Source organism: Scyliorhinus torazame, chromosome 8 (genome assembly GCF_047496885.1).
Source record: "Scyliorhinus torazame isolate Kashiwa2021f chromosome 8, sScyTor2.1, whole genome shotgun sequence".
In the NCBI taxonomy this organism is placed as follows: Eukaryota; Metazoa; Chordata; class Chondrichthyes; order Carcharhiniformes; family Scyliorhinidae; genus Scyliorhinus; species Scyliorhinus torazame.
The window spans coordinates 131,375,503-131,401,575 of record NC_092714.1 but is presented as its reverse complement, the minus strand read 5'-3'; the positions used below and the strand labels follow the sequence as shown (position 1 = coordinate 131,401,575).

At 49.6% G+C, this 26,073-nt stretch overlaps 1 protein-coding gene and 1 long non-coding RNA gene across 3 annotated transcripts in view; one reads left to right on the top strand and one right to left on the bottom strand.

Moving 5' to 3' along the window:
* The window catches only part of LOC140428112 (E3 ubiquitin-protein ligase Midline-1), a 572,352-nt gene that overhangs the window by 319,016 nt on the left and 227,263 nt on the right, over nucleotides 1-26,073 (bottom strand). The window lies entirely within an intron of this gene.
* LOC140428114 (uncharacterized) overlaps nucleotides 1-26,073 on the top strand; it is a 112,708-nt gene that overhangs the window by 35,563 nt on the left and 51,072 nt on the right. The window contains exon 2 of the long non-coding RNA XR_011948711.1: nucleotides 3,494-3,574. This is a non-coding gene — a long non-coding RNA (uncharacterized lncRNA). The remainder of the gene's footprint in view (nucleotides 1-3,493; nucleotides 3,575-26,073) is intronic.

The following is a 26,073-nucleotide window of genomic DNA, read 5'->3' as shown; positions in this document are numbered from 1 at the left end:
TAAGATACTAACGTATTTAAATGAGGTTCCCGTCTTTCCGTGGCGGGATTCTCGTTATGCCACCGGAGAGGAGTCTGAAAAATTGGAAAACACAATCTCTCCAACGAGAATCGTGTTTCCCTATTCTTGCCATCTTTTGCGTCCACGTTGCCATTCTCGCTGACAGCTAACATGGGCTGAAAATCGCCTCACCATTGCAACATTTATATCCTGTAATGTCTCACAAACAGCACCAGTCAGCTCTCCCCCTCAAAGGGGAAGCAGCCTATGGCCATCTGGGACTGTGGCAACTTTACTTATACTTTAATGACCAGATGATCTGTTTTTTCCTGACATAATAATAATCTTTATTAGTGTCACAAGTAGGCTTACACTGCAATGAAGTTACTGAGAAACGCCCCTAATCGCCACATTCCGGTGCCTGTTCGGGTACATGGAGGGAGAATTCAGAATGTCCAAATTACCTAACGCATGTCTTTCGGGACTTGTGGGAGGAAACCGGAGCACCCGGAGGAAACCCACGCAGACACAGGGAGAACGTGCAGACTCCGCACAAACAGTGACCCAAGCCGGGAATCGAACCTGGGACCCTGTAGCTGTGAAGCAACAGTGCTACCCACTTTGTTACCGTGCTGCCCTTGGCTGAGGAATAAATGTTCACCAGGTCACCATAGAACAGGAGGGTGTTCAGACCTCAGTTACATGTCTCATATGAAAGGCGGCTCCTCTAAGAGTGCAGCACCCCCTCAGTACTGCATTGGAGTGTCAGCCTGAATCCTGACTGAAAGTTCACATGCTTACTGTCATTTTGGATCTGGGAGGAGCACCAGATCCATGCCAGTTGTTGCTGGAAATCTTTCACCTCCCCTCCCTCTGCAAGTCACAGCACATTCCCTTTTGCTCATGGATGCTCTTCAAGACCAAGTTGCCTCTCTTGACTGGTAGTGACAGCTCAACAAATGATCGAGGCTGGTGGAGCAAGGTGCCATGGACCTGCTGCTGGCCCTATTAGTTTCCTGCACACTCAAGACCAAGGCCGACCTGAGATATTGTGCTACAATTGGGCCAGTCATTTCTCGGCCGAAGCCTGCACTCCACCAGGATTGCAAGTGGTAAAATACAGTAAAAAGAATTGTGGAATGCTTCTCGCTGTCTGTAAATGTAATGATCAGCGCAGCCTGCAGGAACTAACAATGAGACTTTTTGGGTGCGGTGTGGCAAATTTTGAGACGTCTGCATCCACATCCCCAAGCCCGGGGCAAAATTAGGACCTGTTGACCATCAGCCCAGCCCACACAGAGGTCTGTTTATTTACTGTACCTAGTGAAGGGTAGCAAATATTTTGGTTGCATGCCATTACTACGTCAAAGTCCCTGGTCTCGTCCATCTGTCTGATGTACTTGATTCACACAGAGTTCTGTCTGAGTGCTTAGTGGTCCTCTCCTTAACCCCATAAGTAGTTTCACATGCTGCTGCTAAAGCCACAATTACTCATTTGTTTCCAGTGTTTAACAGGCAGGGTTTCGCCCCTCATGCATTTCTGCTCATCAGCAAGCTCTTTTACTCATTTGAGCAGCTTATCTAAATATCCAAGATAGAAAAAAAACCCAGACGTTTTGATCTATTTGGAAACTACTGTTTAACGCAGAGTATAGAAGTTAATCAAAAGTGAGAAAAGCAGGACTGGTCATTCCAAAGGATATTCACTTTTATTGAAATTGAACCTCACAGAACAAGGTGACCTTCTGTAACTCAGCACCTCAAGCTCGTTCCTCTGTTCAGTCAGGTCATGGTGAATCTGTACCTTAACTCCATCTGTCTGTCTTTGTTCCACATCCCATGACACCCCTCCCCAACAAAAGAAATCTATCGCACTCAGTCTTGAAAGTGTCAGCATCCGCAGCATATTGGGGATCGATATCGTTGCTGGAGGTTTAATGAAGTGTCACATACAAGGCCATTAACACATTTTTTTTCTTGCAAGCAATTGACTGGCCAACCATATAACCGCATCGACCTCTTCTTGTCCTTAACTAGAAATTGTGAATGGCAACACTAGTGGATTAATTCATGAGATATCCCTCTCATTGTTGGTTTAGCTGGGCTACAACTCTTTTAAATTGAATGGATTAAAACAGTAGGTGGTGAAAATGTCTCCTGGCTGCATCAAGTGTTTGGTTGCTAACTACATGGCAATGTTAGTTGGTTCAAAGTACTGTGAGCAACAACATCTAATTGCAGCATGAATTATCTTTTAAACAAATGAAATGAAAAAAATGAATATCGCCATAGTCCCAGATGACCAATCGGCTGCTTTCCCCTTTGAGGGGAGAGCTAATTGGTGATGATTTAACCTGAGGGTCACCACACCTCAGGTGAGGAGCAAGGTTGAGAAGGCGGGGCCTTCATGATTAACCTCAGCTAGTATGGGAAGTGGAATCGCGCTGTTGGTGTCGCTCCTGGCCACACGACCAATTGAGCTAACCGACGCCCATTAAAACAAATGAAGGTTCAACAGGCCTTTCATTGCTTCCTCTTCCCTGAAGTAAAGCCCCCTTTTTGCCACAGACTTCAACTAGTTCTTTTTAAACAACAATTTTCCCAATTAAGGGGCAATTTAGTGTCGCCAATCCACCTGCACATCTTTGGGTTGTGGGAGTGAGACCCATACAGACACGGGTAGAATGTGCAAACTCCACGTGGACAGTGACCCGGGGCCGGGATTGAACCTGGGCCCTCAGCGCCATGAGGCAGTAGTGCTAACCAACTTCAACTAGTTCTTGAAGCAGATACTCTAGCAGCACTCTCCTGTGAAAAGGACAATCTCTACAGTGAGATTGTATTACTGATGAGTCTGCCCTTGTTTCATTCTGCCCATGGGAGCAAGACAGATGAATAATATTTAAAATTAATCTCCAATTTGTACCCCGGGCAGAATTGTTTGCACAAATCTTTTTACAGGGGCCACGTTGTGGAATTTTCAGACAGGTTAAGTTCCTGTGGTGTCTCTGGCTTGTTGTGTCATCTTGCTGTCCAGGATGTTTGGGAAAGGCTGCACTCTGAACTTTTCCAAGTTGTTGTATCATAGCATTTTATGCTGTGTATTTTTACACCCACAGTGTGTACATTGATATCCCCTTACATCACACATCGATGCAAATTCTTCTCTATGAAAGGTGAGTGGAGCAATATTTTCCAGGCTGTTAAAATTGCATTCACATAGCAAGTACGTTTCATGAACTCAGTGTTTCTCAAAGCACTTCACAGCCAATGAAGTGCTTTTGGATGAAGCTACTGTTATATAGGAAATACAGCATTCAATTTGCACACAGCAAGATCCCACAAATAGTAATGTGCTAAATGACCAAATCGTCTGTTTCCCTTGTCATGTTTGACACTGGGATTGAAATGTATAGACAGCTATGGGTGAAAAATAAAAACCCCTGCTTTCAAAAGACCAAAGGATCTAAGCAACCTATTCTTCAATTGACAGGGGACCTGCGTTGAAATCACAGGATCACAGAATTGTTACAGCGCAGAAAGATACCATTCATGATCATCCCATCTTGAAATGGTGAGGACACCACCTGTTCTTTCAATTTCAGGCACTTGTAATTTCAATAAAGTTTTGATAGGTTTGGTCATTATGAATGCTTGACTTGTACCAAAGGTTGTTGTATACTCAGTTGGGTACTCAACCTTGATGTTGGTTGAGCTGTAAGTGTTTACCAGGATACTGGGGACTGCTCTCTTAATCTTTTACGTTCACGAGAGGGCATACAGGCCATGGATATTTGTGTGGTTCAGAAAAACATGACTTGTATACTTTTGCGGCTTTTGAGCCAACATGGGACAGCACGGTGCCACGGTGGTTAGCACTACTGCCTCACAACACCTGAGATCCTGGTTCAATTCCGTCCTCGGGCAACTGTCTGTGTGGAGTTTGAACTTTCTCCCCAAGCCTGCATGGGTTTCCTCTGGGTGCTCCAGTTCCCACCCACAATCCAAAGATGTGCACGTTGGGTGGCGTTATGGGGGTAGGGTGCTCTTTCAGAGGGCGGTGCAGACTTGATGGGCCAAATGGCCTCCTGCTCCACTTTAGCGGTTCTATGTGCATCTTTGTCCAGGGCTTTTGTTTTTTCCACAGGGGGTTCGGATTCGCAGTTTGTGAACTGCGATGGAGTTCAGGAGGAGTGTGGGTGCAGAGGCGGGCCGCTGAGAGGGCCCACCTCAGTTCTCAGACACAACAGCCTAGCTCTCAACATCATTTCAATGCCCCCTAAACCTCACCCCTCACTTCTCACCCTCACATTCCCCCTCAGGTCATCCGTGCCAGTTCCAAACTTCTCTATTGAAAAAAATTAAGTGGCCATTAAGTTATGTAAACAAACAACCATGTACTCTGGAATCACATCAAAGACACATGGGGGGGGGATTCTCTGATCCTGAGGCTAAGTGTTGACGCCGTCGGAATCGCTATCGCGTTTTTCGACGGCGTCAACACGGCCCCACGATCAGCAATTCTGGCCCCTACAGGGGGCCAGCACGGCACTGGGGCGGTTCACGCCGTGGAATGGGTGCCGGGGGATGCGTGCATGCGCAGTGGGTCCGGCGCGAACCCGCACATGCGCAGTACTACCGGCATGATTTCCGCGCTTGCGCGGTGTCTCCCTTGTCTGCGCCGGCCCTGACGCAACATGGCGCAGGAGTACAGGGGCCGGTGTGGAAGAAAGGAGGCCGGGAGACAGAGCGGCTGGCCCGCTGGTTGGTAGGCCCCGATCACGGGCCAGGCCACATCGGAGGCCCCCCACCGGGGTCGAACCCCCACCCACCCCCCGCAGGCCGCCACCCGACCCTTCAACGCTGAGTTCCCGCCGGCTGAGAGGTGTGGCCGGCGCCGGCGGGACTCTGCGTTTCCACGACGGCCGCTCGGCCCATCACGGCCCGAGAATCGGCAGGCCGGACCAGTGGCGCGCCAACCACGCCGACACCATTGGTGCCAATTCTGCACTCTGCGGAGAATCGCATGGCGGCGTTGGGGCGGCGTGGCGCGATTCATGCCGGTCGCGGGGTTGTCCGGCCCCGGACTGAGAGAATCCCGCCCGTTATTGCGAACTTGTAAAACCATCAGTCATTCCCCCCGCTCCTCAGCATGCTTCCCTAAGTGGTCATTAAACTCTCCAAAGAGAGTGTGTGTGTGTGTGTGCTTCAGAACCCACGCCAATGAAAATTACTCTCAGCAATGGTGCCCATGAAACTATCATCATCTGATTCACTAATGTCTTTTAGGGAAGGAAATCTGCCATCCTTACCTGGTCTGGCCTGCATGTGACTCCAGATTCACAGTCATGTGGTTGACTCTTAATCGTCCTCTGAAACTGACCTAGGAAGCCATTCATTTCAGGGGCAATTAGGGATGGGCAACAGATACTGTTCTTGCCAGTGACGCCCACACCTTATCAAAGAATAACAAAAAACAAACAAAAATAGGAGGAAATACAATTTTCTAATGGGCCTCAAAATGAACTCAGAAGAGTGCATTTTATGCCCATGGCCTTCATCGAGCACAAAAAGGTCACGCAAAGCTTGTGTGGGATCAGGAAGGCGGGGAAAATTGTTTTTCCAGCAATAAAAAAGGCCAGTATTTTATGTTGCTCGGGCGGACGCTTGCCCCACCTAGAAGCACGTGAAATCGTGGGAAGACATTGGACGGGCACTCTGATATAATTGCGCACTTGAGCAATACTTTGGGCAGCGGGCTCGTGCGAAAATCGGAAGTGCTCCCATCTGCTTTTCCGGTTGGCGGGCCGATTGGCTAGGTGGTCTTTCTGTTTTAGCGTCACTGCGATCCAGGGCAGGATGAACTGCAAGGGCTGAAATGCAATTAAGAATGGTGCCTCAGGGCTGTGGTTTGTGTTTGGATGCACTGCATGGACACCCTTTGCATAGGTGTTACGTCGCTATTTATTTTTCATGCGTTTGCAGCTCCGAGATAGCTCGCCCTGAGACATCAATCCACACCCTCCCTTTGTTTGGCACTCTCCCTATCTGGCAGCTCACTGCCTTCCCCATGGTGGGTTTCATGCTGGCATGTTATGGGTCCGATCGCAGACGCAAGCGCATTTTGTGCCCACTTCCAGGCCTCCCTTGTGCGTGCGCCCGACAGGTGAAAGTAGCAGGCCAAATTTTGATGTTTCACAACCGAATTCGTACCTTAATCGAGAGATGCAAATCTGGCATAGGGAGGTAGTTTAACATCCTATTCAAAACATGGCACCTGTGATAGTACTGTACCAAATGGAGCAGGACTTGAAACACAGAGGCAACATGGCTGCCAATAGAGACCAAGCTGACACTTAAGTCTTCCTTGTTCAGGGGCAGCAAGGTGGCCCAGTGGTTAGCACTGCTGCCTCATGCGCCGAGGTCCCAGGTTTGATCCCGGTTCTGGGTCACTGTCCATGTGGAGTTTGCACATTCTCCCCGTGTTTGCGTGGGTTTCACCCCCACAACCCAAAGATGTGCAGGGTAGGTGGATTGATCAAGCTAAATTGCCCCTTAATTGGAAAAAAAAATGAATTGGGCACTCTAAATTGATATATATATATTTTTTTTAAGTCTTCCTTGTTTAGAGTTGACTAGTTTGAGGGATAATGTTAACTTTACAAGATGGTCTGTGATCTTTTTATCTGTGTTTCTGATGCACAAATGCAGAACCATAATTGTTCTGTTTCATGGATGCCACATTTATGATCAATTTCCTTTTATATTGTTTCTTTTTTTAAGTAAATTCAGAGTACCCAATTCCTTTTTCCCAATTAAGTGGCAATTTAGTGTGACCAATCCACCTAGCCTGCACATCTTTGGGTTATGGGGGTGAAACCCACGGAAACACGGGGAGAATGTGTAAACTCCACACGGACAGTGACCCAGAGCCGGGATGGAACCTGGGACCTCGGCGCCATGAGGCAGCAGTGCTAACTCACTGCGCCACCGTGCTGCCCTATATATTGTCTCCCTTAACACCCGTGGTGGGCCTCACATAAACAGTGGCAATTTGAATTTATCAACTCACTGTGTGCTTTATTTAAGAGCAGGAGCTGGACTGAGTGTGGCTGACTACCACAGCTTTTAGGGGACAGCAGAAGGTTGTCATTCCAGAAGCAGTATTGCAGTGAGGCTGTGATGTTGTAAAGTTTGCTCATTAAACACGTGCTCAGTCCTAAATATTGGGGTCGGCTTGTGGACATGTGAGCCCAAAAAAATACCAATCCTGGTTGGACAAAATCCATGACCTTTCACTTCCAATGTCCCTGACACCCACTCTCAGCATTGACCTCCCATCATGATGGTAACTGCACCGCATTCCTTCAGCAACCAGAGACTGAAGAGCTTCATTATCCCGTTTGATGATTCTTGACTGTCAATCAACCAGACTTTTGCTCCAGTATTTTTATAACTAGCAAACAAAAGTCTTCAAATAAAATGGGCTAAAATGTATGCACTTAACTCCCCAATGATTGTTTTTTTCCCCCCTGTTGGATTGCTAACAACTATGTCCTGGATTCTTTAATACCTGGAAACGGCGGGATAATCTTGGAACATTGTCAAACCTTAAGTGAGGTCTGCCTATGGGAAGACCAGTGCCCTCTCCGCTGTTAAGTACGGAAGGTCAGGGCAGGCTCCCGAAAGCTAGGTCACAATATAAAAACAATTTAAGTGACTCCGCTCTTAGTTTAAATTGCCTGTCAGTGCGGCTGAAGGGTGTTTACCATCTGAGAGTACTGGCTGCTGACCTTTGTCTTGCTAACTGTATGTGGTTCCTGTTCAGTCAGCAGACTAAAATACAACAGTGCTATAGTGCTATAAATCTAACAGCACCATCACCCCTGTCCCCTCCCTCCAACGTTGCCCCTGCCCCCCCACCCCCCCCCAAAAGGATTTGGATGCAGGAAATTGTTGCTGGCTTTTGTTCCCAGACTTGCTACTCAATTTGTGAGGCGTCACACAGGGTGTGAAATGGTGCATGCTATTTTAACAAGATTTATTTCAAACATTGCATCGACTCTGAAATTCCATCATAGTACTTAACAGGGAAGGATGCTGTGATAATCAAAATAATATTAATGAAATGTTGGGTCTTTATCTCAAGTCATTCAGATTAAGAAAGGGAGGAAGTTGTGCTTCAGTTGTCTGGACTCGGTTGGATCACTCTCTGGTGCATCATGTTCACCACCGGGTACCACACCTCAGGAAGGATATATTGCTTTTGAAAGGGGTGCAGAAGAGATTTGCCACAACAATATCAGATACACGGTGGGCAGCACGTTAGCATTGTGGATAGCACAATTGCTTCACAGTTCCAGGGTCCCAGGTTCGATTCCGGCTTGGGTCACTGTCTGTGCGGAGTCTGCACATCCTCCCCGTGTGTGCAGGGTTTCCTCCGGGTGCTCCGGTTTCCTCCCACAATCCAAAGATGTGCAGGTTAGGTGGATTGGCCATGATAAATTGCCCTTAGTGTCCAAAATTGCCCTTAGTGTTGGGTGGGGTTACTGGGTTATGGGGATAGGGTGGAGGTGTTGACCTTGGGTAGGGTGCTCTTTCCAAGAGCCGGTGCAGACTCGATGGACCGAATGGCCTCCTTCTGCACTGTAAATTCTATGATAATCTATGACACAGATGCTTTTAAGGGCACACCGGATAAACACATGAAGGAGACGAGGATAGAAGAATATGTTTTAGAAGGCCATAAAAAATCCACACGGAGCTTGTAGGAATGGAAACTTACTTTATTTTACAACTATTATCAGGGTGCACGGTTGCCCAGTGGTTAGCACTGTTGCTTCACAGAGCCAATGACCCGGGATCAAACCCAGCCCCGGGTCTCCGTCCATGTGGATTTTGAACATTCTCCCCGTGTCTGCACCCCCACAACCCAAAAACGATTTGCAGGAAAGGTGAATTGACCACGCTAAATTGCCCCTTAATTGGAAAAAAATTAAATAAATAAATAATTTTACAACCACTATTCGATACAGCTGCAGTAGCTCCCTACTGGGTCTTCACTAGTCTGTAACTTACTGGGCGACTTTATTTATACATAACCAGACATTGTTAGAGGTCCCCATAACCTTATCGGGGGAGCTCGTATTTTGCAAGGTCCACGGGGTAGTTAATAATTCCCATCCCGTAAGACCCATGCGGTTTATAACATCCCTCCTCTCTCCAAAGTCCAAAGAATCCCCTGAAAGACCGTGGCAAACTCTCTTGGCAGCTGGCTGGGCATCGTACAGCCAGGGTGCTGGATCGGGCGCCGTGTATTTAGAAGGTGAACACCGCTTCCGACACGGAACATCACTGTGGCTGCAATGCCTGAGGCTGAGGCTCCCCATGTGGGTTATAGCAATTTGCCAATAGGATTAGTTGAATAAGGTTGGGAGGATGCTCGTGCGGAACATAAAAAGCAGCTAGGGGCTAGTTAGTCTGAATGACCTGTTTCTCTGCTGTACATTCTATGCAATGAATATTCTGGACTTCAGGTAGGGTGGTGTGTATCCACAGAGAAACTCATCATCAGTCAAATGGGAGACCTAGCAGCAGTTTGATTCAGATAATTCTTAAGATGGTTTTGAAACCTGACCAATGTGAAACAAAGTCCACAACTCGATTCTAACTGAATGCCAGTTTAACCCATAGCGATTAGTAGGGTGAGGGTGAAGGGGGTATGTGTAGAGGGAGGTTTTGAATTATTGGAGGGTGTGGGGGGGGGGGGGGAAATTCCATGAAAACTTCTTTGGTGAAGTCACTTCCCTTCCTTGTCCATAGAAAGCAAGAAAACAAGAAAATCAAACTTGGCTTTTTTTTCTGGTTTTTCCCCCACTAAGTGAGGACTAAGTTAAAATTGCACTCATGTCTCAAATGATGTCATCAGGACCAATATGTAGGTTCAAAGAAAGAACCCATGGGCTTGGGCTGGGCGTCCTTGCTGCCTGCTCAGTGAAGCAGGTTAAAATTGGAAAGCCTCAGCTCCTGGTCTGCCAAGTAAGGCAGGCAATGTCATTTGCCTCACCAGTTCCAGTATTCTCTGGGCTAACAGGATTAAAACCACACAATCCCACCATCTCATGAGTGGACCCCCCCACCACCCCCATCCCCACTCCCGCATGCTGTTTGCAAGCCAAAATAATAAAAAGCACCAAAGCTAAGCAAATAATGGTCATCTGGCTTGCAGCTGGTGGGAAGCCTGCCTGGGGCCTATCTGTAACTTAATACAAGGTAACTCTAGGGCACCTGTAGTAAAGCAAAATCCTTTTTATATTCTGAAATTCTCAGTGAGCTATGTTGACAAATTAAAGTAAAATGATTCAACTCTTTGCTGCCTCTGACAGATTGTAACTGTTAAGAAATCTAACATCAGGTTGAATCCATTCTGACTAGATGATATTTCACAGATGTCCTTCATTGATACAATCTTCCTCAACAATCATAGCATGCGTCTTAACTTTTAGCTTGATGCACATTTCATTAACTATTTAACTCTGTTAACGATTATGGGAAGTAATCTGATTAAGTAATTGTCCTTTCAACCCCACCCTGCCTTGAATTTTCGCAATGTTCCCTGGTCGCTTGTTTCCTCCCCTGTGGTTTTCATTTTTTTTTGCTCACTCACAGAATTAACGCTGACCTTTAAAAGTGTCAGGATTGACCCCCAGGGTAGAATATTGGAGAAGGTCAGCGTTTTTCATAAATTGCTTTAAATTTATTATGTGAAATATAGTCAGGAGCCAGTTCAGCAGTAAAACGAAGAGTTTTGAGAGGGAGAGAATAGCCCGTGAAGCCCATTATCCCTGCAACCCTCTGATTCAAAGTCACATACCCAGGATATGAAACTGTTGTCCAAAGTGGAACAACGAACAATAGAGTGAAATTGTTGTTAAAATTGCAGCTTTGGCTCCATATTCAAGAACTCAGTGGCCAACCTAAACGAGTATGCCACCATCGTCACAGACTTAATTAGCAAGTGTATAGAAGATTGCATGCCAAAGAAGGTAGTACATATGTTCCCCAACTGGAAACCACAGTTTAATCGGGAGAATCACTCCCTGCTAAAGGCCAGGTCTGAGGCGTTCAAGATAGGCGACCCTGACCTGCACACAAAATCTAAGTACGACCTCCGCAAAGTCACCAGGGATGCCAATAACAGACTTCAGCTAGAGTCACAGATTAACGTGGCAAGACTTAAACAACATAACGGGCGACAAAACAATGCCAAGTAGAATCTCCAGCAGCAGCACACCCCTCCTCGATGAACTCAATGCATTCTCTGCTCATTTTGAGCAGGAAACCAACAAACTGTTGTCAACTGCCCCAGCAGCCTCAGACACACCCATACCTACCATCACAGCCTCCAAAGTCAGATCGGCCTTCTTGAAAGTGAACCCTCGGAAAATAATGGATCCTGACAGAGTCCCAGGTTGTGCACTCAGATCCTGCGCGGACCAACTAGCGGGTACATTCAGAGAGATCCTCAACCTCTCCCTTCTCCGTTCCGAGGTTTCAACCTGTTTCAAGAAGACGACTATCATACCGGTGCCAAAGAAGGACCAGGCAACTAGCGGGTACATTCATAGAGATCCTCAACCTCTCCCTTCTCCGTTCCGAGGTTTCAACCTATTTCAAGAAGACGACTATCATACCGGTGCCAAAGAAGGACCAGGCAACCTGTCTCAATGACTACCGTCCAGTGCCCTTGACATTTATCATTATGAAGTGTTTCGAGAGGTTGGTCATGAGACGCATTAACTCCAATCTCCCAGAATGCCTTGATCCATTGATCCATGCCAGAATTCCTTGATCCATTTCCACAACCGGTCCACAGCAGACACCATCTCCCTGGCCCTACATTCACCCCTGGAGGATCTTGACAACAAGGACTCCTTCGTCACACTCCTATTCATTGACACAACTCCACCTTCAACACAATAATCCCAGCCAAACTCATATCAAAACTCCAAAACCTAGGACTTGGCTCCTCCCTCTGAAACTGGCTCCTCGGCTTCCTGACCCATAGACCACAGTCAGTAAGTATAAACAACAACACCTCCTCCATGATAGTCCTCAATACCAGGGCCCCGCATGGCTGCACACTTAGCCCCCTACAATACTCCCGAAACACACACAACTATGTGGCAAAACTATTTGGCTCCAACTCCATCTACACATTTGCTGATGGCATGACTGTAGGTAGGTTAGATCTCGAACAACGATGAATCAGAGTAGGAGGGAGATAGATAACAGAGTGGCGTGGTGTAACAACAACAATGTCTCCCTCGACTTCCGGTTGCGGCCATGACCTGCTAGGTCACGCGAACGGCAGCTCCCGCCGGGATCGGTGTTTCGGGCTGCTAAAAGGAGCGGCGGCGGCAGTTAACAGGAGGGACCGGCGTGGGAACAGACGTGAGGGAGCCCCCCCCCCCGCTGGTGGATGGAGAGGATCAGGAGCGGAGCCGGCAGACGCGCGACCCCGGGGAAGAAGGTCAAGAAGGTCCGGGAGGACAAAATGGAGAGGATCGGAAGGTGTGGGCCCAGTGGGCCAGAGAACAGCAGGAGCTCCTGATAAACTGCTTCATGGAGCTGAAAACGGAGATGCTGGCCTCCATGGAGAGAATTGTGGTGACCCAGAAGGCGCAGGAGAAGGAGATCAAGGAGGTGAGGAGGAAGGTGGCGGAGAACGAGGACGAGGTCCTGGGCCTGGCGGTGAAAGTGGAGGCGCACGAGGCGCTCCATAAGATGGCAGGAGAGGCTGAATAACCTTGAGTGCAGGTCTCGGAGCCACAATCTGCGGATCCTGGGCCTTCCTGAAGGAGCGGAGGGGGTGGACGTGAGCACGTACGTGGCCACAATGCTGGGGATGCTGATGGGCGCGGGGCCCTTCCCATGGCCCTTGGAGCTGGATGGGGCGCACAGGGTCCTCGCCAGAAAGCCGAGGGTAAACGAGTCACCGAGGGCGATGGTGATACGGTTTCAGCGCTTGGCAGACCGGGAGCGAGTCCTGCGGTGGGCGAAGAAAGAGCGGAGCAGTAAGTGGGAGAATGGCGAGATCCGAATTTACCAGGACCTGGGAGCTGAGCTGGCGAGAAGGCATGCAGGTTTTAACCGGGCGAAGGCGGTCCTCCACGGTAAAGGGGTGAAGTTTGGGCTCCTGCACCCGGCGAGACTGTGGGTAACATACCAGGACAGGCAGCACTATTTTGATACCCCTGACGAGGCGTGGTCGTTCATCAGGCAGGAGAAGCTGGACCTGAACTAAGGGACTGCTGTATGGGGGTGAAATGTGTGGGTGGGGAGGGATCGAGGGGAGAACGGCGGGTAAAGCATAGGTTTATGGGCATGTCTGCCCTAGTTTGGTTGGAGGTTTTGTTGTCTGTTTTGCTTGTTTTCTAGGTGTTTTGTTTTCCAGGTGTTCGGTGCTAGGGGGTGGGAAACGCCCGGGACGGGCTGTCCGGCGCACGGGGAGGTCCCAGATGGCGCTTGCCCCAACAAGTTAAGGGTTGGTATATAGAGGCGGGAGTGGCCGGGGTCAGCATGGGTGAGCTGACTCACAGAAGCACAATGGGGGGGAAACCAGAGCTAAGCGGATGCTTGGCGGGGTGGGGAGGGCTGCTTTGCTGACTGAAGGGGAGCCAGGTGAGGGGTATGGATGGAGAGTCGGGCGAGGGGGCCGCTGGGGGGAGAGCTGGAGGAGGGAGGCGGGGGCACGCGGTTGGCCAAAAAAGGGAGATGGCTAGTCGGCGGGATGGGGGGGTGGTTACCCCCCGACCAGGCTGATCACGTGGAACGTGAGGGGCCTGAATGGGCCGGTCAAGCGGTCCCGCGTGTTCTCGCATTTGAAGGGGTTGAAGGCGGACGTGGCCATGTTGCAAGAGACGCACTTAAAGCTCGTGGACCAGACGAGGCTAAGGAAAGGATGGGTGGGACAGGTGTTTCACTCAGGGTTAGACTCAAAGATCAGAGGAGTGGCTATTTTGGTCAGTAAACGAGTGGCATTTGAGGCGGGGAGCATCGTGGCGGATAAGGGGGGCAGGTATATAATGGTGAGTGGCAAGCTGCAGGGGGCCCGGGTGGTGTTAGTGAATGTATATGCCCCGAACTGGGACGATGCGGACTTTACGAGGCGCGTGTTGGGTAGGATCCCGGACTTGGAGATAAGACACCTGATTATGGGAGGAGACTTTAATACGGTCTTGGATCCGAGCTTGGATCCGAGAAGGAGAGGGCGGAGAGGGAGAGACTGGCGGGAGAGATACTCCGGGTAGATAGGAGGTACTCGGAGGCCCCAGAGGGGGGGCTGTTGAATGAGCACCGGAAATTACAGGCGGAGTTTGGTCTGCTGTCCACGGGGAAGGCGCCCCCGGAAAAGTCGATGAAGTCTTCAGGGTCTCGGAACCCCTCGGGGAGGGGGAAGGGATGAGGCGATTCATGGACCGGTTGAGGTTCCCAAGGGTGGAGGCAGAGTGGGTGCAGGGACTGGGGGCCCCGATTGGGTTGGAGGAGGTAGTCAGGGGGCTGGCAGGCATGCAGACGGGCAAGGCCCCGGGCCCGGACAGCTTCCACATAGAATTTTATAAGAAGTTCTCGGAGTTGTTGAGCCCGCTCCTGATGAGAACCTTCAATGAGGCAAAGGAGAAAGGGACCCTCCCTCCGACAATGTCGCAGGCATTGATCTCGCTTATCCTGAATAAGGAGAAGGATCCGCTTCAGTGTGGGTCCTACAAGCCGATATCGCTCCTGAACGTGGATGCCAAGCTGTTGGCAAAATTTCTGGCCACCAGAATAGAGGACTGTGTCCCGGGAGTGATTGGGGAGGACCAGGTGGGTTTTGTTAAGGTCAGGCAGCTGAACGCGAATGTGAGGAGGCTCCTGAATATGATCATTATCATAGATTATCATAGATTATCATAGATTTTACAGTGCAGAAGGAGGCCATTCGGCCCATCGAGTCTGCACCGGCTCTTGGAAAGAGCACCCTACCCAAGGTCCACACCTCCACCCTATCCCCATAACGCAGTAACCCCACCCTACACTAAGGGCAATTTTGGACACTATGGGCAATTTAGCATGGCCACTCCACCTAACCCGCACATCTTTGGACTGTGGGAGGAAACCGGAGCACCCGGAGGAAACCCACGCACACACGGGGAGGATGTGCAGACTCCGCACAGACAGTGACCCAAGCCGGAATCGAACCTGGGACCCTGGAGCTGTGAAGCATTTGTGCTATCCACAATGCTACCGTGCTGCCCTCTAAATGATCATGATGCCCTCGGAGTGGGGGGGGGGGGGGGGGGGGGGGGAGGTGGAGGTGGTGGCTGCGATGGACGCGGAGAAGGCCTTTGACAGGGTGGAGTGGGAGTATCTGTGGGAGGCGCTAGGCAGGTTTGGATTTGGGGGAGGGATTTATAGGGTGGGTCAAGCTGCTGTATCAGACCCCTGGAGCGAGTGTGTCCACAAACCGGCTAAGGTCGGGATATTTCAGGCTGCATCGGGGGACGAGACAGGGGTGTCCCCTGTCCCCGTTGCTGTTTGCCCTGGCAATCGAGCCGTTAGCCATTGCGCTCAGGACTTTGGGGGATCGGAGGGGGCTGGTGCGCGGAGGGGAGGAGCACCGGGTCTCCCTCTACGCGGATGACCTGCTGTTGTATATTTCGGACCCGTTAGAGGGGATGAGGGAGGTCATCCGGATCCTGGAGGACTTCGGGAGGTTCTCGTTGAACGTGGGGAAAAGTGAGCTGTTCGTGGTCCACGGTAGGGGCCAGGAGGAGACACTGAGGGAGCTCCCGCTCAGGATAGTGGAGAGGAGCTTTCGGTACTTGGGGATACAAGTGGCCAGGAACTGGGATGCCCTGCACAGGCTCAACTTAACCTGGCTATTGGAGCAGATGGAGGGAGAGTTTAAAAGGTGGAATATGCTCCCGCTTTCCTTGGCAGGACGGGTGCAGACTGTGAAGATGACGGTTCTCCCCAGGTTCCTCTTTCTATTTCAGTGCCTCCCCACTTTCATCCCCAAGTCTTTTTTCAAGCGGGTGAATACGATTATTACGGGATTTGTGTGGGCGAATAAAACCCCGCGAGTCAAAAGGATATTCTTGGAGCGTAGCCGGGGGGTGTGGGGGGGTGGGGGGGGGGGGGACACGACGGACTGGCTCTGCCGAACTTCTGCGGTTATTACTGGGCGGCTAATGTGGCCATGATCAGGAAATGGATGATGAAGGAGGGGGCGGCGTGGGGGTGGTTGGAGGTGGCGTCGTGTAGAGGCACCAGTCTAGGGGCACTTGTTACGGCTCCGCTGCCGTTCTCGCCAGCGCGATGCACTACTAGTCCGGTGGTGATGGCGGCACTGAGGATCTGGGTGCAGTGGAGGAGACACAGGGGAGAGGAGGGGCCTCGGTGTGGACAACGATACGGAATAACCACAGATTTGCTCCTGGTAGGTTGGATGGGGGATACCAAGGCTGGTATAGGGCAGGTATTAGGAGGATAGGGGACCTGTTTATAGACGGGGCCTTCCCTAGCATGCAGGTGCTGGAGGAGAGGTTCGGCCTGCCCCCGATGAATGCGTTCAGGTACCTTCAGGTTCGGGACTTCCTTAGAAAACAGATGGGGACATTCCAGCGGCTGCCCCCGCATAGGATCCAGGACAGAGTGGTGTGTGGCATCTGGGTAGGGGAGGGGAAGGTGTCAGACATACATCAGGAGCTGCAGGACGTGGAGGAAGCCTCAGTGGAGGAGTTGAAGAGCAAGTGGGAGGAGGAGCTGGGTGAGGCTCTGGATGAGAGCCTGTGGGCCGATGCCCTGGGCAGGGTGAACTCCTCCTCATCATGTGCCAGGCTCAGTTTAATTCAGTTTAAGGTGGTGCATCGGGCGCATATAATGGCGGCAAGAATGAGTACGTTTTTGGGGGTGGAGGACAGGTGCCCGAGATGTGCAGGGAGTCCAGCGAACCATGCCCATATGTTTTGGGCATGCCCGGCGCTTAAAGAATTCTGGCAGGGGTTTGTGAGGGTGATGTCTAGGATTTTGGACACTCGGGTGAAGGCGAGTCCAACAATAGCGATATGTGGGGTGGCGGAGGATCCGGGAGTGCAGGAAGCGAAAGAGGCCGAGGTTTTGGCCTTTGCCTCCCTGGAAGCCCGGAGATGGATCTTGCTAATGTGGAGGGACTCAAAACCCCCAGGTGTGGATACCTGGGTTAGCGACATGGCGGGGTTCCTCAGCCTGGAGCGAATAACGTTCGCCTTGAGAGGGTCCTTGATGGGGTTCTCCCGGCGGTGGCAACCTTTCCTTGACTTTCTAGGGGAGCAGTAAGTGTCAGCAGCATCCTGGGGGGCGGGGGGGAGGCGGGGAGGGCGGGGGAGTTCAGGTGGGGGTACTGTTGATATAATGTGAGTTGGGCATGGAGACAAAACCCACCTTGTTCTGTTTAAAAAAAGGGGGGAAAACTTTTCTGTTGTGCAAGCTTTGGGGGGGGACATTTGAGAGAGGAGGTCATGTGATGAAAACCCCCAGGAGACGTTCCAACCAGAGTTCAGAAGCCTAGGTTGTAGGCCCACTCCAGAGGTCTGAGCACATAATCCAGGCTGACACTCCAGTTTATTGTGAGGGAGTGCAGTGCTGTTGGACGTGACATCTTTCAGGTGAAATGTTAAATGATTTCCTGTCTGCCCTCTCAAATGGACAAAGATTCTGTGACAATAATCCTCAGGGGCAGGGGTGTACGCCTCAGTATTCTGGCCAATACTTATCCCTCACCCAAAATCACTAAAACAGATTATCTGGCCAAATACATTGTTCTCGATTGTGGGAGCTAGCTGCACAATTTAGCCTCAGCATTTCTTACTTCACAACAGTGTCCACACTTCAGAAGTACTTCATTAGCTTTTAAAACACTTAGGAATGTAACCCGAGGTGTGTAAATCACTACATAAATTCAAGCCTAATCTTCGCCTATTTCAAAATGGAGATGGTATTTTCCACAATGAATTGCACTTTGAACAAGCTTCAAAACATAAAATATTTACAAGACAGATCATCTGTGCGGAAACAAACTGGTTTGATTCCTATTTTAAAATCCATTATTTTGTCACTCAGGTACGTTATTTTCCAGTCAGTGATCTCTGTTCAGTTCAGTAACAGTGTGAAACTCACTGTAGGCACTTCGAAGTCCTGGAATAGACTAGGACTAATTTGTAATGATTGAGAGTGAGAACAATGATGTACAAAACATCACAAGACCAATTTATCTTGCTCAGTGTTACGAGCCGCCCGGTGTGAGCAATCTAAAACGAAAACTGAGCAAATTGGCAAAATTTGAAAGCTTTGACTCAGTCAAAGCCATCTTTCAGCACTCATCACCATTCAAACATATTTAACCCAGCATCAGCAAAGGCAGAAATTCAGTCAAAATTCCTATTATGGTTAGCACTGCTGCCTCATGGTGCCGAGGACCTAGATTCAATCCCTGTCCCGGGTCACTGTCCGTGTGGAGTTTGCACATTCTCCCCGTGTCTGCGTGGGTCTCACCCTCACAACCCAAAGATGTGCAAGGAAGGTGGATTGGCCACGCTAAATTGCCCCTTAATTGGAATTTTTTAAAAAAAAATTCTTATTCTGTGTTGATGGGCCAGTTTACTGAGCTGCACATAACCTTGGACTTCTAAAAATCATTTTGAGGGATGTGTGCTTCGCTGGCTGGGCCAGCATTTATTGTCCATCCTTAACTGCCCTCTATTTCGGAGTCAAACACATTACTGTGGATCTCGAGTCACATGCCGGCCAGCAAGGCTGACAGACTTCTTTCCCTAAAGGACATTGGTGAACCAAATGGGTTTTTACAGCAATAGCTTCACGGTCATCATTAGACTTTTAATTCCAGATTTTTATTGAAATCAAATGTCACCCTCTGTTGTGGTGGGACTTGAACCCGGATCCCTAGATCCTGCTGGGGGTCTCTGGATTGCTAGTCCAGCGACAATGCCACTGCGCCATTGCTTCTCCAGGTTAAGCGAAGTTATGGAAGACTTTGCGAGGGCAGGTTTACAAAAGCTCTTCCTACTTGTTAGGAGACCAAAACTAGAGTCATAAATATAACATTGTCACTTAGAAATTTAATAAAGGAGTCAAGAAAAACTACTTCACCCAGGCAGTGGTTAGAATGTGGAACTTGCTACCACAAGGACTAGCTGGAGTGAAAAAGCAAAAATGGTCTTGCAGAGGAAGCTAGGTAAAGAGAAGGAAAATATTGGAAGGATCTGTACTGAGTTCACAGAAGCAACTACGCAGGAAGTGTTGGGAATGAAAGGTTTATTTAGAGACATACGAAAAGACTATGTACACAGATCCCGGGTGGGTCTACCGAGCTGGCAAACACTCGGGTCGGGTTTAAATACTCTGAATTCCTCTGATAAGGGGGCTCCATCCCTCAGCAGGAAGCTCGTACTCCATGAAACTCATGGGATGCCAAATTGGTCCAGCTCCTTGGGCCCCATGTGGGTTACAACAGTATGTGACAGGAAATAGAGAGCGATGAAGTTCATGTGGAACAGAAAAAACAGCATAGGCCAATTGGGCTGAATGGCTTTATTTCAGTGCTACCTGCAGAAACCTTGGGTGTTCCTTCATAATGTGTGCTGAGAATATCCTGGCTGATGGCAATGCCTTCAGTAAAGTAATGGGATGTTCCCAGTCTCAGTCTCCTCCCCAGAACCCATTCACTCCTCCCAACTGCATTGTAGGGCTGCAAGGAATATTAGCAGCAGCATCCTCCCAAATGGTCGGATGCTTCAGAAGAAACCATAGAAATGGTCATGATATGCAAACATGCAACCAATGAACACACAGAATGGGACACAACCAATGGGCAGTCAGGACACTCAGAGGTGGCTTCATCACTATAAAAGGGATGAGGCACTCACACCCTGCCTCTTTCCACAGACAGACATCTAGAGAGTTAGACAGGGTTGATCAGCATCACACCCCAGCACCTGGTTTAGAGCAAGCTGGTACAGTTAGACGGAGTTACTACAGTTAGATTAGCAGAGAGTCAAACTTATTTGAGAACTGTGTTAATAGTTCAATAAACACGTTGAACTCATTTCAGAGTCTGGAGCATCCTTTAGTTAAGACTGCATCAAGTAGCAGCCTGTGTTATCCGAAGCAGCATAACACAACATGATACCAGGAATGACTGTTCAATCTATTTAGTTCAACTCAGCAAGATCCGTGACAACCAGCTGCTGAATACAGGCACAATGGACAAGATTCAGGCTCCTCATCAGCTCAGGACCTCCGGCAATCTTAGTGCCAACTGGCGATCATTCAAGCAGAAATTTCAACTATACGTGGAAGCATCCGACCTCAACGGCGCGACCGATGCTCGGAAGATAGCTCTTCTACTCACCACTTCGGGTGACCATGCGATAGAGATCTTCAACTCCTTTCACTTTTCCGAAGGGCAGGACAAAACGAAGTACCAAACCATCCTGGACAAATTTGACAGCCACTGCGAGGTGGACACCAACAAAATCTTCGAGCGCTACATCTTCAAACAGATAATGCAAGGTAAAGATGAATCCTTCAACTCCTATCGAACTAACCTTAGACTGCTAGCGCAATCCTGCAACTTCGGTGATATCACTGACTCCATGATCAGAGGCAAAATCGTTTTTGGAGTCCACTCTGATCCTCTGCGAGAGCAATTGTTGAAAATCAAGCACATGACCCTGCCAGTCGCGATTGAAACGTGTACTGTGCATGAGCACTCTAAAAATCGCTATTCACAGTACAAAACGGCAGAAAGTGAAAAACAAGCCTCCCACGAGGTGGAGAGTGTTCAGGCCATCAGATGCAGCGCCTCCACATTGACGAAAGCGGCCATTTTGCGCGCTCTTCCCGGGGCCCGACGCATGCCCAATGTGATCGGGAACACGAAGCGGCCGAAAACCACACTGCGCTGGTGTAGACGTCCGAGAACCGCACCGCGCATGCGCAACGACGCACCGAGCGTCATGTCGCCGACGTCATGACGTGTGTGAACTGCGGCACCGCCCATTTTTAAAAAAACTGCCCTGCAAGAGGCAAACGCTGTTTAAACTGTGGGAAACCAAACCACTATGCAGCCCTGTGCAGATCTGCACCAACAGTCAAGAGCCAGCGCTCCCAATTCCGACAGCGGCGCATCAGAAGTGTGCAACACCGAATGCATGACTCTGATCCAAGCAGTGTAACGGATCCAGATGATGAATACTTGGACAACACTTACCAAGTGGGCATTGTTACGAAGTGCGAATATGCCACACTGGACACATCACGAGTCCACTCAATCCTGGCTGTGGATTCCGAGGATGGATGGCATGCAGTGATGAAGGTTAACAACTGCCCCGTCCAGTTCAAACTGGACCCAGGTGCCTCCGCCAACCTGATTTCACAGGTGGACTTCAAGAGAATCAAGAACCCATCCACAATCCTTCCAGCTGCCTACAAACTCCTGGACTACAATGGAAACGCAACCAAGGCACTGGGGTCCTGCCATCTGCAGGTGTCCAGCCGACACACACAAGCAAGATTATGCTTCGAGATTGTTAAATCAGACAGGGCGTCCCTGCTAGGTGCGCACGCCTGCAAGCAACTGGACCTCATTCAAATGGTCTACACCATGACGCCGTCCCATTCGGATCTTCAGGGCAGCGTCGACGACATCCTAACCCAGTACCCAGATGTATTTCGCGGGATGGGCACGCTGCCATACGAGTACAAGATTCTACTGCGGCCTGATGCCAAGCCAGTGGTCCACGCACCACGACATGTCCCTGCTCCACTGAGAGAGCGCCTGAAGGCAGAGCTCATGACTCAACAACAAAAAGGCATCATCTTCAAGGTCACTGAACCAACTGACTGAATCAGCTCGATGGTGCGCGTAAAGAAGCCTTCGGGGGACCTACGCATCTGCATTGACCCCAAGGATCTAAACAAAAACATTATGTGGGAACATTACCCCATCCCGAAGAGGAAAGAAATCACGAGTGAGATAGCACACGCGCGCTTCTTCACAAAATTGGACGCATCCCAAGGATTTTGGCAAATCCACCTTGAAGAATCGAGCAGAAGGCTCTGCACCTCCAACACGCCTTTTGGCAGGTTCAGCGACAACCGAATACCATTTGGCATCATCTCGGCATCAGAGATTTTCCATCGCATCATGGAACAGATGATGGAGGGAATAGAAGGGGTTCGTGTCTACATTGCTGATATCATACTCTGGTCCACAACCCCAGAGGAACATGTGTCGCGACTCAAGAAAGTATTCCGACGCATACATGAACATGGCCTCAAGCTAAACAGGTCCAAGTGCTGTTTTCGGACATCCACGCTGAAGTTCCTGGGCGATCAGATTTCACAACACGGTGTGCGCCCGGACACAGACAAAATTAAAGCCATCGAGGCAATGAAAGTCCCCGAGGACAAGAAGGCAGTACTGCGCTTCCTGGAAATGGTCAATTTCTTTAGCAAGTTCATCCCGAATTTGGCCACACACAACCTGGTGAAAAAATCAGCCGCCTTTGAGTGGAAGGCGGAGCACCGAACAGAGTGGCTGGAGCTGAAAGCCAAGCTCACCACTGCACCCATCCTTGCGTTCTTTGACCCAGACCGAGAGACCAAGATATCCACAGATGCGAGTCAGTATGGCATTGGGGCGGTGTTGCTTCAAAGAGACGACACGTCATCCTGGGTACCAGTAGCATACGCGTCACGGGCAATGACACCCACTGAGACTAGATATGCGCAGATTGAGAAGGAGTGTTTAGGTCTTCTCACCGGCATCCTCAAATTTCATGATTATGTCTACGGCTTGCCAACATTTACTGTTGAGACGGATCATAGGCCTCTGGTCCACATCATCCAAAAGGACCTGAACGACATGTCGCCTTGTTTGCAGAGAATTCCGCTCAAACTCCAGAGGTATGATTTCAATTTGGTGTACACACCTAGCAAGGAGCTCATCATCACCGATGCATTGTCCCGCTCCGTCAACTCACCCAGTGAACCACTGGAGATCATCTAGCACATTGAATTGCAGGTACAACTGTGTGCAAGCACTCTCCCGGCAACAGATGAGAAGATTGTTCTCATCCGAGAAGAGACGGCCAAAGACCCCCTGTTGCAGCGAGTCATCCACAACCTCAGCAATGGCTGGAAGAAAGGGCAATGCCCTCAATTCTACAACGTCAAGGACAACCTGACGCTGATCGACAGCATCCTGCTCAAGCTGGACAGGATAGTCATCCCGCTACGTCTCTAGGGCATGGTGCTGCGGCAGATTCATGAGGGACATCTGGGCGTAGAAAAGTACAGACGCAGGGCCCGGCAAGCGGTCTACTGGCCCGGCATCAACCAGGACATCACGGATATGGTCCTGAACTGCGAAACCTGTCAGAGGTTCCAACCAGCGCAGAGCAGGGAGACGCTCCAACCACATGACCTAGAGACCTCTCCGTGGTCCAAGGTTGGCATTGACCTATTCCGCATGAATGGTCGCGACTATATCTTAATCATCGATTACTATTCGAACTATCCTGAGGTGCTGAAGCTGCCAGACCTCACCTCATGGACCGTCATCAAAGCGTGTAAGGAGACATTCTCACGGCATGGCATCCCGAACACCGTCATGAGCGACAATGGCCCGTGCTTCCACAGTCGAGAATGGTCCACTTTTGCCAAGAGCTACAATTTCAGGCATGTCACCTCCAGTCCGCACTATCCGTAGTCCAATGGCAAAGTCAAAAAAGGGGTGCACATCGTTAAGCAGCTCATCCGCAAGGCCTCGGACTCTGCTTCCGACATACACCTTGCGCTACTTGCGTACCAGGCGACTCCCTTATCCACTGGCATTTCGCCAGCTCAACAGCTGATGAACAGGGACCTGCGGACGACACTTCCAGCCATACACCTGCCCAACCTTGATCACCTCGCAGTGCTGCAGAAGATGCAGCAGCTTCGCGACAGCCAGAAGCAGGGCTATGACGCACATGCCACCAATCTTGATGTGCTATCCCCGGCAGACACGGTCAGGATTAAGATACCGGATGGTGGGTGGTCTGCTCTGGCTGTCGTTGTTCGACAGGCCGCGCCCAGATCCTATGTCATACGTATGGCTGATGGCTCCATTGTGCGAAGGAATCGAAGGGCACTGCGAAAAGTTTCTTGCCCACAACCACTTTCCCCTCCATTGCCACACGTCGAATTGTCACCTCCAGACACCTCGAACCACGATGGCACCAGTCGTGCCTCCCACCCGTCTGTCAAGACACCGTCATCCCCTCTACCACCTCTCCGGCGGTCGACGAGGATCAGATGCAAGCCTCAGAGACTGGACTTATGATCATTTGTTTTGTTTTGTTTGTTCTGTTCTGTATTCCTCAGTCAGTCACATTAGACAGACACATTCACATGTATATACATCTAAAAAAAAAAGGGGAGATGTCATGATATGCAAACATGCAACACTCAGAATAGGACACAACCAATGCACAGTCAGGACAATCAGAGGTGGCTTCACCACAAGGGGGCATGACATAAACACTATAAAAGGGATGAGGCATTCACTCCCTGCCTCTTTCCACAGACAGACATCTAGAGAGTTAGACAGGGTTGATTAGCAGCATCACACGCCAGCACATGGCTTAGAGCGAACTGGTACAGTTAGACTGAGTTACTACAGTTAGATTAGCAGAGAGTCAAACACATTTGAGAACTGTTGAACTCATTTCAGAGTCTGGAGCATCCTTTCTGAACATGGGAAATGTTCAGAATGGAGTACAGTCACAAGTGGAGTACCACAAGGATCTGTTCTGGGGCCGTTGCTGTTTGTCATTTTTATCAATGACCTAGAGGAAGGCGCAGAAGGGTGGGTGAGTAAATTTGCAGACGATACTAAAGTCGGTGGTGTTGTCGATAGTGTGGAAGGATGTAGCAGGTTACAGAGGGATATAGATAAGCTGCAGAGCTGGGCTGAGAGGTGGCAAATGGAGTTTAATGTAGAGAAGTGTGAGGTGATTCACTTTGGAAGGAATAACAGGAATGCGGAATATTTGGCTAATGGTAAAGTTCTTGAAAGTGTGGATGAGCAGAGGGATCTAGGTGTCCATGTACATAGATCCCTGAAAGTTGCCACCCAGGTTGATAGGGTTGTGAAGAAGGCCTATGGAGTGTTGGCCTTTATTGGTAGAGGGATTGAGTTCCAGAGTCGGGAGGTCATGTTGCAGCTGTACAGAACTCTGGTACGGCCGCATTTGGAGTATTGCGTACAGTTCTGGTCACCGCATTATAGGAAGGACGTGGAGGCTTTGGAGCGGGTGCAGAGGAGATTTACCAGGATGTTGCCTGGTATGGAGGGAAAATCTTATGAGGAAAGGCTGATGGACTTGAGGTTGTTTTCGTTGGAGAGAAGAAGGTTAAGAGGAGACTTAATAGAGGCATACAAAATGATCAGGGGGTTGGATAGGGTGGACAGTGAGAGCCTTCTCCCGCGGATGGATATGGCTGGCACGAGGGGACATAGCCTTAAACTGAGGGGTAATAGATATAGGACAGAGGTCAGGGGTAGGTTCTTTACGCAAAGAGTAGTGAGGCCGTGGAATGCCCTACCTGCTACAGTAGTGAACTCGCCAACATTGAGGGCATTTAAAAGTTTATTGGATAAACATATGGATGATAATGGCATAGTGTAGGTTAGATGGCTTTTGTTTCGGTGCAACATCGTGGGCCGAAGGGCCTGTACTGCGCTGTATTGTTCTATGTTCTATGTTTAGTTAAGACTGCATCAAGTAGCAGCCTGTGTTATCTGAAGCAGCATAACATAACAGAAATGAGGGAACAAGCTGTCCACTGCCTCCTGAGGTGACATGAGATACGAGGAGAAATAGGGAGAAACAAAATAACTTATCATACAGACAGTAAAAACAGATTAAAATAAATGGCAGCCCAGCTCATGTTAAACAACTTGACCATCTGTTTGGGGGTGGA